Source organism: Oryzias latipes, chromosome 15 (assembly GCF_053564925.1).
Source record: "Oryzias latipes strain Hd-rR chromosome 15, Olatipes_Hd-rR_3.1".
NCBI lineage: Eukaryota > Metazoa > Chordata > Actinopteri > Beloniformes > Adrianichthyidae > Oryzias > Oryzias latipes.
Window position 1 is genome coordinate 17,229,538 of NC_136251.1, and position 4,830 is coordinate 17,234,367.

The 4,830-nt window shown below is 34.0% G+C and overlaps 2 long non-coding RNA genes across 3 annotated transcripts; one reads left to right on the plus strand and one right to left on the minus strand.

Annotated features, from left to right (window-relative positions):
- The first annotated feature begins 1,538 nt into the window (after positions 1–1,538).
- LOC144984150 (uncharacterized) lies at positions 1,539–2,869 on the plus strand. Its single transcript, XR_013647819.1, has 2 exons — positions 1,539–1,887; positions 2,504–2,869. It is a non-coding gene; the product is annotated as an uncharacterized LOC144984150 (long non-coding RNA).
- On the minus strand, positions 2,859–4,497 carry LOC144984149 (uncharacterized). 2 transcript variants are annotated; one of them, XR_013647817.1, is made up of 3 exons: positions 3,867–4,497; positions 3,332–3,443; positions 2,859–3,250 (listed from the first exon to the last, which is right to left on the minus strand). It is a non-coding gene; the product is annotated as an uncharacterized LOC144984149 (long non-coding RNA). The 2 variants fall into 2 exon arrangements; XR_013647818.1 differs by lacking the exon at positions 3,867–4,497 and adding an exon at positions 3,643–3,850.
- Between the last annotated feature and the right edge of the window lie 333 nt (positions 4,498–4,830).

Here is a 4,830-nt window from a genome sequence, read left to right on the forward strand (position 1 = left end):
TTTGAATACAGTGTCACACAAACAAATGTGAAGTCACATTTTAAACCTGCACTAACACCCACCTTCTACCAAACCCTGCATTTGCTTTGCATCTAAATGGAATGCTAATGTAAATGTATAGCGTCTCCTGATTTATCTACTCTGCAGTGTGTACATGTTGATAAATGAGTGTGTGGGAAGCATCTGAATCTGTGTGTGCCTCATTTAAATGAACAGGTCATTAACAATAAAGAGCCAGAACAGCAAACAGAGAATTCAGCCTGATGGAGTGATGAAAGAAAATACTGCAAACACAGAAAGAAAAACAGAAAGGAAGGATAAACACACACACACACAATGGCACAATGGATTATTTTATAGCTATAGCAAAGTTTTATAGTTTACAAAGACATCTTCGGTGTTTGACATGATGCATGATGCTTGCACATTTGACAAAGCAGTGATTTTCCCACAGCTATGAGTATTCTGAAGAGGTGAGAGAATTAAAAATCTATGTTCTTCTCATTCTTTCAGTAACAACCAAGATGGCATTAATCTCCTTTGTGCCTCAGAAAAATCTGACTCTTAGCTCTTTAAAAATGAGAGATTTACTTTAATGCTTTGCAAGCAAAGCTTTGGTGTGTATTGGAGTGGGGACTCGTGGTTTGAATAATAATGTCTTGTCTAAACCGCATTTATTTACCAAAGAAATGAGTCATTTTTTTTAGAAAAATAAGTAAGATTGTTACAGACTTTTTGCACCTATTTCAGAGCTCAGAGTGCAGGGCTACTCCACCTCCTGACCACCTTCAAAGCTGACATGGCAGTATTCTCTAAAGCAAGTTGTTGTTTGTTCATGGTTAAATGTCTTTATCAGGTGAATGATCCAACCGTTTTCAATGTTTTTTGTTTTGTTTTATTTCACAATCCCAGATCAAAGTTAGTAAATTAACGTTTTCACAAACCTAATTACAGCTTCTGCTAATATTACTAGTAGACCTGTCAAACTTGCAATTTCTTCTTACTGAATGTATCTCTATGTGGGATAAATACATTCTTGACTGCATGCATTTTTAACATCTTATTTATACGGTGGCCCTGAAGTGCAAACCATTCAACAAATCACTCGATACAAAAACATTTTTAAGATCACAGCAACAATTTAAAAAGCGTATTACATTTTAGAAAACAAAACAAAATTTCAGAAACCAAAACATAAAAAAGAAAAAAAAGAAAAAAAGATTTCAGAAAACAAAATTAATTTCCAGAAAAAAAAGAAATATTACAAAATGAAAACATTTCAGAAAAAAAATTAATTTCCAGAAAACAAAATGAAATATTAAAAAATGAAAAACATTTCAGAACAAAAAATGAAATATTAAAAAACAAAACGAAATCTTCAAAAATGAAAAACATTTCCAAACCGGAAGAAGCAGGTACTATGGGACAACGCTGATTGGATGATGATGTTTGTCAATCATTTGAACTGAAAAGTATTTTAAATGAAGCGATGACGGATTTTATCGTCCAAACAACAATGTACTATAAAAATCCACGTATTTCCCATTTACATATTAAATCAAAAATGCAGCAAACAGATAATGAAGGTTTAAATTATTTTTTGAATATTTCGTCTGAAGCAGAACGGTCACCCGGAAGTAGTTTGTGTGGATGACGTCCGTTCTGCAGGTAAACAAAGAAAGGGACGGTAAAACGTTAACATAAACGTTAATCTTTGAATATTTAGCGGGTGTGATGACAGAACGCACGCAGAAATATCAACACCAACCAGGTTTACAAATGTTTCAAAATGTCGTGAGAGGATTCTGTCTAAAGCAGCAGCTGCGAAGAAACGGGTGTTAAAGACGGCGCACTTCAGAAAATGCAGTCCCGCCATCCACAGATAAGGTATGGAGGCACATTTGTTTGATGTAATAAATGTAGCGTTAAACGTGATTTCTAGGTGGGTGTTTACAGACAGATCCAAGATCCTTCAGTCATACGTTAATGACAGGTTACCTCATCACCTGGAGAGGGGGGGTCACGTGGGCAGGATTCTCAGACAGGTGTACCAGCAGCATAAATCAGCAAAGCTGTCAGGTAAACTGCAGCAGTTTGTGTCTCAGAATAACATTTATGAATGCTTCTCATTCACACTATTAAGATCTGTGACTTTAGAGTGTGTCAGTGCACAGAAACATGACAGTAAATGACTGGATGTGCACATCATCAGACATGTACAGGTGTGTAACTAAAGGTGGCAAAGTCTGTAGTGTAAAATAAATCTTTAAAAAAAAGTTTTAGTCTTTCAGGCAGAGGAGGAATACCAAATTGTTTTAGAATGTATTTTTTATAAGACTGAAATAATGTATTTTATTCTGAGTTTGGTGTTTTGACCCCTCCCTAATGAATTTCTGGTTTAACCCATTTTCTCCTCATTTTGATGAACTCAACTTTTTCCTGAATGAAAGATGAACGGCAGCCGATGTTTTTCTGTCAGGGATTTTTAATTTATCTCTGTCAGGGATTTCAATGGAGCTGGAGTCCAGTGCAGAGGAAGCTGCAAGCATGTACGAGCAGGAACTGGGGTCCCTTACCTGTGCATCTTCCTCTGGATGTGATGCTGAGCAGCAATGTGGACAAAACTTCCCTGACATGACTCTTTTTGATATAGTTGTTAAGCACAAACAGACTTTCCCAGATGCATTTTTTCCTCTAATAAATGTGACTGACAGGTACGCTGAGTAAATGCTGATTGTAAGCGCAACATTTGATTGACTGCATGAAGAAGCCCATAAAGGAAAATCCACAACCGTTTCTTTGTTTCTGTTACTGAATAACGTATTCATGTTAAGTTTTCAATAAATATACTGCATTGCTATGAAACAAATTTGTTTATTTTCATATCCATTATTACAATCCTCACATCAGCATTCAGTTTTTTCATTGACAAAGAAACATTTCTAAACAACAGCTTTGAAAATCAAACATCATCTTTGTTAATAAAGCTTTAAAACCTAAAATGGTAAACATGGAAAAACTCCTAAATGAAGCAAGTCTAATATGAACATTTTAAACTGGAGTTTTGCTTAAAGGAACATTAAGTTGTTTGGAGTTGTACAAGTGTTTGATGTGATTCCTCATAGATGTGATTTCCAGATCATCAGCCCGACGCTAAAGCCAGGAATTGTGCTTCGTTTTTCACTCCCCACTGCATCATTTACAACTAATCAGGCTTATGCAGCAGGTTAAAGACTTTTTTTTAAAGGACCTGCAATTTAAAAAAAAAAAATAGATATTAAGGTTAAATAATATTTATTGATTACATTTCACATAAATCATGGTGACTTGCCTGTACACTGCACAATGATATGAATGACTTTAGTCTTCTTGTATTCCCATGTAGAGCTGCCATCTGTTCTGCAGCACAAACCTTTCTGGAACTTCGCTTTGAGAAACTTCACCTGCAGAAATATCACATGTTAATTCAATTAAGTATTTTATAAACTTTAAAGTTCATTTTAAGTTTCAGTATATGTGTATATGCATGGTTCAAAAATATACAATGCACTTAAATATTATTTCCCATAAGAACTTGTTTACTGATTTCAGTCTTAAAGTCGATTTTTAGCAACACTGATGCCATATAATTACTGTAATTACTGTATAAATCACAGAATCAGGCTGGCTCGGAGCTTTTTCTCTCATGTTGTCACCGAAAACGGGAACGGCTATCATGTGAAGACGGTTCGTCTCATCGGGTTCCTTTTGCGCATGCGCAAGATAAAAAGAAATTATCTTCTCAAAGCAGCACTTTAACATCCTAAAATTAACATCCTTAAAGACATGTGACTGACAAAAGAAAAGATCACAGAATTGATTCTTACCTAAAGATGATTGACAGCGTGAACCTCGCAGCCGTAGACATTAGCGCACAGCGTTCAAAGTAAAAGTGCTCACAAACTACTTCCGGGTGACCGTGTGTCAGGCGAAATGTTAAAAAAATAATTTTAAAGTTCATTAACAGTTTGCTGCATTTTTTATTTGATATATAAATGGGAAATACGTGGATTATTATAGTACATTGTTGTTTGGACGATAAAATCCGGCATCGCTTCATTTAAAATACTTTTCAGTTCAAATGATTGACAAAAATCATCATCCAATCAGCGTTGTCCCATAGTACCTGCCTCTTCCGGTTTGGAAATGTTTTTCATTTTTGAAGATTTCGTTTTGTTTTCTGGAAATTCTTTCTGTGTTCTGAAATGTTTTTCATTTTTTAATATTTCATTTTTTGTTCTGAAATGTTTTTCATTTTTTAATATTTCATTTTTTTTCTGGATTTTTTTTTTCTGAAATATTTTCATTTTTTAATATTTCTTTTTTTTCCTGGAAATTAATTTTGTTTTCTGAAATGTTTTTTTTTTTTTTTTTGTCATTTTTGTTTTTCAAGTTTTGGTTTCTGAAATTTTGTTTTGTTTTCTAAAATGTAATGCTGCTTTTTAAAAATTTTTTTTTTTTAATTGTTGTTGTGATCTTAAAAATGTTTTTGTATCGAGTGATTTGTTGAATGCTTTGCACTTCAGGGCCACCGTATATTTACCTTCAAAAAGAAAATCAAACTCAGTAGGCCTATGTATTTCAGTGTTTGCAAAAATAAACACAGCCGATTAAATTTCAGGTCTGAAACGAATTTAAGGAAAATTTGCAAAATATATTTTGACACTAAAATAATTTAAAACAAGGGCAACAAATAAAACCCCTAGAAGGGAAGAAATCACACATTGTACATGGTTTTTGAACACTTTGAATGACACTGCCTGACTGTGTGATGTACATTACTCAATGGCT